Source organism: Halictus rubicundus, unplaced genomic scaffold, assembly GCF_050948215.1.
Source record: "Halictus rubicundus isolate RS-2024b unplaced genomic scaffold, iyHalRubi1_principal scaffold0104, whole genome shotgun sequence".
Taxonomy (NCBI): domain Eukaryota; kingdom Metazoa; phylum Arthropoda; class Insecta; order Hymenoptera; family Halictidae; genus Halictus; species Halictus rubicundus.
The window spans coordinates 670,349-680,468 of record NW_027488645.1 but is presented as its reverse complement, the minus strand read 5'-3'; positions in this window follow the sequence as shown (position 1 = coordinate 680,468).

The following is a 10,120-nucleotide window of genomic DNA, read 5'->3' as shown; positions in this document are numbered from 1 at the left end:
ATCCTCTATCCTATCCAATCCTCTATCCTATCCTGTATCCTATCCAATCCTCTATCCTATCCTATCATCTATCCTCAATCCTATCCTTTCGTGTATCATATCCAATCCTCTATCCTATCCTGTCTTCTATCCTATCCTATCCTCTATCCTATCCTATTCTCTATCCTATCTTATCTTCTATCCTATCCTATCCTCTATCCTATCAAATCCCCTATACTATCCTCTGTCCTATCCTATCCTCTATCCTATCAAATCCCCTATCCTATCCTCTGTCCTATCCTATCCTCTGTCCTATCCTATCCTCTATACTATGCAATCCTCTATCCTATCCTATCCTCTATCCTATCCTATCCTCTATCCTATCCTATCCTCTATCCTATCCTATCCTCAATCCTTTCCTATCAAATCCCCTATCCTATCCTATCCTCTGTCCTATCCTATCCTCTGTCCTATCCTATCGTCTATCCTATCCTCTATCCTATCCTATCGTCTATCCTATCCTCTATCCTATCCTATCCTCTATCCTATCCTATCTTCTATCCTATCCTATCCTCTATCCTATCAAATCCCCTATCCTATTCTCTATTCTATCCTATCCTGTATCCTATCCAATCCTCTATCCTATCCTATCCTCTATCCTATCCTATCCTCTATCCTATCCTATCCTCTATCCTATCCTATCCTCTATCCTATCCTATCCTCTATCCTATCCTATCCTCTATCCTATCCTATCCTATATCCTATCCTATCCTCTATCCTATCCTATCCTCTATCCTATCCTATCCTCTATCCTATCCAATCCCCTATCCTATGTTCTATCCGATCAGATCCTACCCTCTATCCTATACTATCCTCTACCTTATCCAATCCTCCATCCTATCCTATCCTCTATCCTATCCTATCCTCTATCCGATCCTCTATCCTATCCTATCCTCTATCCCATCCTCTATCCTATCCTATCCTCTATCCTATCCTATTCTCTATCCTATCCAATCCTCTATCCTATCCTATCCTCTATCCTATCCTTTCCTCTTTCCTATAATATCCCCTATCCTATCCAATCATGTATCCTATTCTGTACCGTATCCTCTATCCTATTCTATACTCTATATTATCCTATCCTCTATCCTATAATATCCCCTATCCTACGCTATCCTCTATCGTATCATATCCTCTATCGTATCCTATCCTGTATCCTATCCAATCCCCTATCCTATTCTCTATCCTATACTATCCTCTAACTTATCCTATCCTCTATCCTATCCAATCCCCTATCCTATCCTCTTTCCTCTATTCTATCCTGTATCCTATCCTCTATTCTATCCTGTATCCTATCCTATATCCTATCCTATCCTCTATCCTATCCTATCCTCTATCCTATCCTATACTCTATCCTATCCTATCCTCTATCCTATCCTATCCTCTATCCTATCCTATCCTCTATCCTATCCTATCCTCTATCCTCTCCTATCCTCTATCCTATCCTATCCTCTATCCTATCCTATCCTCTATCCTATCCTATCCTCTATCCTATCCTATCCTCTATCCTATCCTATCCTATATCCTATCCTATCCTCTATCCTATCCTATCCTCTATCCTATCCTATCCTCTATCCTATCCTATCCTCTATCTTATCCAATCCCCTATCCTATGTTCTATCCGATCAGATCCTACCCTCTATCCTATACTATCCTCTACCTTATCCAATCCTCCATCCTATCCTATCCTCTATCCTATCCTATCCTCTATCCGATCCTCTATCCTATCCTATCCTCTATCCCATCCTCTATCCTATCCTATCCTCTATCCTATCCTATCCTCTATCCTATCCTATCCTCTATCCTATCCTCTATCCTATCCTCTATCCTATCCTATCCTCTATCCTATCCTATCCTCTATCCTATCCTCTATCCTATCCTCTATCCTATCCTATGCTTTCTCCTATCCTATCCTCTATTCTATCCTATCCTCTATCCTATCCTATCCTCTATCCTATCCTCTATCCTATCCTCTATCCTATCCTATCCTCTATCCTAACCTATCCTCTATCCTATCCTATTCTCTATCCTATCCAATCCTCTATCCTATCCTATCCTCAATCCTATCCTATCCTGTATCCTATCCTCTATCCTATCCTCTATCCTATCCTATCCTATCCTATCCTTTATCCTATCCTTTATCCTATCGTATCCTCTATCCTAGCCCATCCTCTATCCTATCCTACCCTCTGTCCTATCCTTTCCTCTATCCTATCCTATCCTCAATCCTATCCTATACTCTATCTTATACTATCCTCTGTCCTATCCTATTTTCTATCCTATCCTATCCTCTATCATATCCTATCCTCTATCCTATCCTATCCTCTATCCTATCCTATCCTCGATCCTATCCTATCCTCTATCCTATAATTTCCTATATCCTATTATATCCTCTATCCTATCCTATCCTCTATCCTATACTATCCTCTACTTTATCCAATCCTCTATCCTATCCTATCCTCTATCCTATCATATCCTCTATCCGATCCTCTATCCTATCCTATCCTCTATTCTATCCTCTATCCAATCCTATCCTCTATCCTATCCTATCCTCTATCCTATCCTATTCTCTATCCTATCCTATCCTCTATCCAATACTCTATCGTATCCTCTATCCTATCCTATTCTCAATCCTATCCTATCATCTGTCGTATCCCCTATCCTATCCTATCCCCTAATCTTTCCTCTATCCTATCCTTTCCTGTATCCTATCCTATCCTCTATCCTATCAAATCCACTGTCCTATCCTATCCCCTATCCTATCCTATCCTCTATCCTATCCTATCCTATCCTCTATCCTATCCTATCCTCTCTCCTATCCTATCTTCTATCCTATCCTATCCTCTATCCTATCCTATTCTCTATCCTATCCTTTCCTCTTTCCTATAATATCCCCTATCCTATCCAATCATGTATCCTATTCTGTACCGTATCCTCTATCCTATTCTATACTCTATATTATCCTATCCTCTATCCTATAATATCCCCTATCCTACGCTATCCTCTATCGTATCATATCCTCTATCGTATCCTATCCTTTATCCTATCCAATCCCCTATCCTATTCTCTATCCTATACTATCCTCTAACTTATCCTATCCTCTATCCTATCCAATCCCCTATCCTATCCTCTTTCCTCTATTCTATCCTGTATCCTATCCTCTATTCTATCCTGTATCCTATCCTATATCCTATCCTATCCTCTATCCTATCCTATCCTCTATCCTATCCTATACTCTATCCTATCCTATCCTCTATCCTATCCTATCCTCTATCCTATCCTATCCTCTATCCTATCCTATCCTCTATCCTCTCCTATCCTCTATCCTATCCTATCCTCTATCCTATCCTATCCTCTATCCTATCCTATCCTCTATCCTATCCTATCCTCTATCCTATCCTATCCTATATCCTATCCTATCCTCTATCCTATCCTATCCTCTATCCTATCCTATCCTCTATCCTATCCTATCCTCTATCCTATCCAATCCCCTATCCTATGTTCTATCCGATCAGATCCTACCCTCTATCCTATACTATCCTCTACCTTATCCAATCCTCCATCCTATCCTATCCTCTATCCTATCCTATCCTCTATCCGATCCTCTATCCTATCCTATCCTCTATCCCATCCTCTATCCTATCCAATCCTCTATCCTATCCTGTATCCTATCCAATCCTCTATCCTATCCTATCATCTATCCTCAATCCTATCCTTTCGTGTATCATATCCAATCCTCTATCCTATCCTGTCTTCTATCCTATCCTATCCTCTATCCTATCCTATTCTCTATCCTATCTTATCTTCTATCCTATCCTATCCTCTATCCTATCAAATCCCCTATACTATCCTCTGTCCTATCCTATCCTCTATCCTATCAAATCCCCTATCCTATCCTCTGTCCTATCCTATCCTCTGTCCTATCCTATCCTCTATACTATGCAATCCTCTATCCTATCCTATCCTCTATCCTATCCTATCCTCTATCCTATCCTATCCTCTATCCTATCCTATCCTCAATCCTTTCCTATCAAATCCCCTATCCTATCCTATCCTCTGTCCTATCCTATCCTCTGTCCTATCCTATCGTCTATCCTATCCTCTATCCTATCCTATCGTCTATCCTATCCTCTATCCTATCCTATCCTCTATCCTATCCTATCTTCTATCCTATCCTATCCTCTATCCTATCAAATCCCCTATCCTATTCTCTATTCTATCCTATCCTGTATCCTATCCAATCCTCTATCCTATCCTATCCTCTATCCTATCCTATCCTCTATCCTATCCTATCCTCTATCCTATCCTATCCTCTATCCTATCCTATCCTCTATCCTATCCTATCCTCTATCCTATCCTATCCTATATCCTATCCTATCCTCTATCCTATCCTATCCTCTATCCTATCCTATCCTCTATCCTATCCAATCCCCTATCCTATGTTCTATCCGATCAGATCCTACCCTCTATCCTATACTATCCTCTACCTTATCCAATCCTCCATCCTATCCTATCCTCTATCCTATCCTATCCTCTATCCGATCCTCTATCCTATCCTATCCTCTATCCCATCCTCTATCCTATCCTATCCTCTATCCTATCCTATTCTCTATCCTATCCAATCCTCTATCCTATCCTATCCTCTATCCTATCCTTTCCTCTTTCCTATAATATCCCCTATCCTATCCAATCATGTATCCTATTCTGTACCGTATCCTCTATCCTATTCTATACTCTATATTATCCTATCCTCTATCTTATAATATCCCCTATCCTACGCTATCCTCTATCGTATCATATCCTCTATCGTATCCTATCCTGTATCCTATCCAATCCCCTATCCTATTCTCTATCCTATACTATCCTCTAACTTATCCTATCCTCTATCCTATCCAATCCCCTATCCTATCCTCTTTCCTCTATTCTATCCTGTATCCTATCCTCTATTCTATCCTGTATCCTATCCTATATCCTATCCTATCCTCTATCCTATCCTATCCTCTATCCTATCCTATACTCTATCCTATCCTATCCTCTATCCTATCCTATCCTCTATCCTATCCTATCCTCTATCCTATCCTATCCTCTATCCTCTCCTATCCTCTATCCTATCCTATCCTCTATCCTATCCTATCCTCTATCCTATCCTATCCTCTATCCTATCCTATCCTCTATCCTATCCTATCCTATATCCTATCCTATCCTCTATCCTATCCTATCCTCTATCCTATCCTATCCTCTATCCTATCCTATCCTCTATCTTATCCAATCCCCTATCCTATGTTCTATCCGATCAGATCCTACCCTCTATCCTATACTATCCTCTACCTTATCCAATCCTCCATCCTATCCTATCCTCTATCCTATCCTATCCTCTATCCGATCCTCTATCCTATCCTATCCTCTATCCCATCCTCTATCCTATCCTATCCTCTATCCTATCCTATCCTCTATCCTATCCTATCCTCTATCCTATCCTCTATCCTATCCTCTATCCTATCCTATCCTCTATCCTATCCTATCCTCTATCCTATCCTCTATCCTATCCTCTATCCTATCCTATGCTTTCTCCTATCCTATCCTCTATTCTATCCTATCCTCTATCCTATCCTATCCTCTATCCTATCCTCTATCCTATCCTCTATCCTATCCTATCCTCTATCCTATCCTATCCTCTATCCTATCCTATTCTCTATCCTATCCAATCCTCTATCCTATCCTATCCTCAATCCTATCCTATCCTGTATCCTATCCTCTATCCTATCCTCTATCCTATCCTATCCTATCCTATCCTTTATCCTATCCTTTATCCTATCGTATCCTCTATCCTAGCCCATCCGCTATCCTATCCTACCCTCTGTCCTATCCTTTCCTCTATCCTATCCTATCCTCAATCCTATCCTATACTCTATCTTATACTATCCTCTGTCCTATCCTATTTTCTATCCTATCCTATCCTCTATCATATCCTATCCTCTATCCTATCCTATCCTCTATCCTATCCTATCCTCGATCCTATCCTATCCTCTATCCTATAATTTCCTATATCCTATTATATCCTCTATCCTATCCTATCCTCTATCCTATACTATCCTCTACTTTATCCAATCCTCTATCCTATCCTATCCTCTATCCTATCATATCCTCTATCCGATCCTCTATCCTATCCTATCCTCTATTCTATCCTCTATCCAATCCTATCCTCTATCCTATCCTATCCTCTATCCTATCCTATTCTCTATCCTATCCTATCCTCTATCCAATACTCTATCGTATCCTCTATCCTATCCTATTCTCAATCCTATCCTATCATCTGTCGTATCCCCTATCCTATCCTATCCCCTAATCTTTCCTCTATCCTATCCTTTCCTGTATCCTATCCTATCCTCTATCCTATCAAATCCACTGTCCTATCCTATCCCCTATCCTATCCTATCCTCTATCCTATCCTATCCTATCCTCTATCCTATCCTATCCTCTCTCCTATCCTATCTTCTATCCTATCCTATCCTCTATCCTATCCTATTCTCTATCCTATCCTATCCTCTATCCGATCCAATCCTCTATCCTATACTATCTTCTATCCTATCCTATCCTCTATCCTATCAAATCCCCTATACTATCCTCTATCCTATCCTATCCTCTATCCTATCCTATCCTCTATCCTATCCTATCCTCTATCCTATAATATGCTCTATCCTATCCTATCCTCTATCCTATCCTATCCTCTATCCTATCCTATCCTCTATCCTATGCTATCCTCTGTCCGATCCTATCCTCTATCCTATCCTATCCTCTATCCTATCCTATCCTCTATCCTATCCTATCTTCTATCCTATCCTATCCTCTATCCTATCAAATCCCCTATCCTATCCTCTATCCTATCCTATCTTCTATCCTATCCTATCCTCTATCCTATCCTATCCAATCCCCTATCCTATCCTCTGTCCTATCCTATCCTCTATCCTATCCTATCCTCTATCCTATCCTATCCTCTATCCTATCCTATCCTCTATCCTATCCTATCCTCTATCCTATCCTATCCTCTATCCTATAATATGCTCTATCCTATCCTATCCTCTATCCTATCCTATCGTCTATCCTATCCTCTATCCTATTCTATCCTCTATCCTATCCTATCGTCTATCCTATCCTCTATCCTATTCTATCCTCTATCCTATCCTATCCTCTATCCTATCCTATCCTCTATCCTATCAAATACCCTATCCTATCCTCTGCCCTATTCTATCCTCTATCCTATCCTATCCGCTATCCTATCGTATCCTCTAACCTATCCTATCCTCTATCCTATCCTATCCTGTATCCTATCCAATCCTCTATCCTATCCTATCCTCTAGCCTATCCTATCCTGTATCCTATCCAATCCTCTATCCTATCCTGTATCCTATCCAATCCTCTATCCTATCCTATCATCTATCCTCAATCCTATCCTTTCCTGTATCATATCCAATCCTCTATCCTATCCTGTCCTCTATCCTATCCTATCCTCAATCCTATCCTATACAATCCCGTATCCTATCCTCTATTCTATCCTATCCTGTATCCAATCCTATCCTCAATCCTATCCTTTCCTGTATCCTATCCTATCCCCTATCCTATCCTATCCTCTAACCTTTCCTCTATCCTATCCTTTCCTCTATCCTATCATCTATCCTATCCTATTCTCTATCCTATCCATTCCTCGAACCTATCCTATCCACTATCCTATCCAATCACCTATTCTATCCTCTATCCTATCCTATCCTCTATAATATCGTATACTCTATCATATCCTATCCTCTATCCTATAATATCATCCATCCGTTCCTATTCTCTATCCTATCCTATTCTCTATCCTATCCTCTATCCTATCCTCTATCCTATCCTATCCTCTATCCTATCCTATCCTCTATCCTATCCTATCCTATCCTCTATCCTATCCTCTATCCTATCCTCTATCCTATCCTCTATCCTTTCCTATCCTCTATCCTATCCTCTATCCTATCCTCTATCCTATCCTATGCTTTCTCCTATCCTATCCTCTATTCTATCCTATCCTCTATCCTATCCTATCCTCCATCCTATCCTCTATCCTATCCTCTATCCTATCCTCTATCCTATCCTATCCTCTATCCTATCCTATCCTCTATCCTATCCTATTCTCTATCCTATCCAATCCTGTATCCTATCCTATCCTCAATCCTATCCTATCCTGTATCCTATCCTCTATCCTATCCTCTACACTATCCTATCCTCTATCCTATCCTATCCTATCCTATCCTTTATCCTGTCCTTTATCCTATCGTATCCTCGATCCTAGCCCATCCTCTATCCTATCCTACCCTCTGTCCTATCCTTTCCTCTATCCTATCCTATCCTCAATCCTATCCTATACTCTATCTTATACTATCCTCTGTCCTATCCTATTTTCTATCCTATCCTATCCTCTATCATATCCTATCCTCTATCCTATCCTATCCTCTATCCTATCCTATCCTCGATCCTATCCTATCCTCTATCCTATCCTTTCCTCAATCCTATTATATCCTCTATCCTATCCTATCCTCTATCCTATACTATCCTCTACCTTATCCAATCCTCTACCCTATCCTATCCTCTATCCTATCATATCCTCTATCCGATCCTATCCTCTATCCTATCATATCCTCTATCCGATCCTCTATCCTATCCTATCCTCTATTCTATCCTCTATCCAATCCTATCCTCTATCCTATCCTATCCTCTATCCTATCCTATTCTCAATCCTATCCTCTATCCTATCCTATCCTCTAACTTATCCTATCCTCTATCCTATCCTATCTTCTATCCTATCCAGTCCCCTATCCTATCCTATCCTCTATCCTCTATCCTATCCTCTATCCTATCCTATCCTCAATCCTATCCTATCCTCTATCCTATCCTATCCTCTATCCTATCCTATCCTCTATCCTATCCTATACTCTATCCTATCCTATCCTCTATCCTATCCTATCCTCTATCCTATCCTATCCTCTATCCTATCCTATCCTCTATCCTATCCTATCCTCTATCCTATCCTATCCTCTATCCTATCCTATCCTCTATCCTATCATATCCTCTATCCTATCCTATCCTCTATCCTATCCTATCCTCTATCCTATCCTACCCTCTATCCTATCCTATCCTCTATTCTATCCTCTATCCAATCCTATCCTCTATCCTATCCTATCATCTATCCTATCCTATTCTCTATCCTATCCTATCCTCTATCCAATACTCTATCGTATCCTCTATCCTATCCTATCCTCTATCCTATCCTACCCTCTATCCTATCCTATCCTCTATTCTATCCTCTATCCAATCCTATCCTCTATCCTATCCTATCATCTATCCTATCCTATTCTCTATCCTATCCTATCCTCTATCCAATACTCTATCGTATCCTCTATCCTATCCTATTCTCAATCCTATCCTATCATCTGTCGTATCCCCTATCCTATCCTATCCTCTAACCTTTCCTCTATCCTATCCTTTCCTCTATCCTATCATCTATCCTATCCTATTCTCTATCCTATCCATTCCTCGAACCTATCCTATCCACTATCCTATCCAATCACCTATTCTATCCTCTATCCTATCCTATCCTCTATAATATCGTATACTCTATCATATCCTATCCTCTATCCTATAATATCATCCATCCGTTCCTATTCTCTATCCTATCCTATTCTCTATCCTATCCTCTATCCTATCCTCTATCCTATCCTATCCTCTATCCTATCCTATCCTCTATCCTATCCTATCCTATCCTCTATCCTATCCTCTATCCTATCCTCTATCCTATCCTCTATCCTTTCCTATCCTCTATCCTATCCTCTATCCTATCCTCTATCCTATCCTATGCTTTCTCCTATCCTATCCTCTATTCTATCCTATCCTCTATCCTATCCTATCCTCCATCCTATCCTCTATCCTATCCTCTATCCTATCCTCTATCCTATCCTATCCTCTATCCTATCCTATCCTCTATCCTATCCTATCCTCTATCCTATCCAATCCTGTATCCTATCCTATACTCTATCCTATCCTATCCTCTATCCTA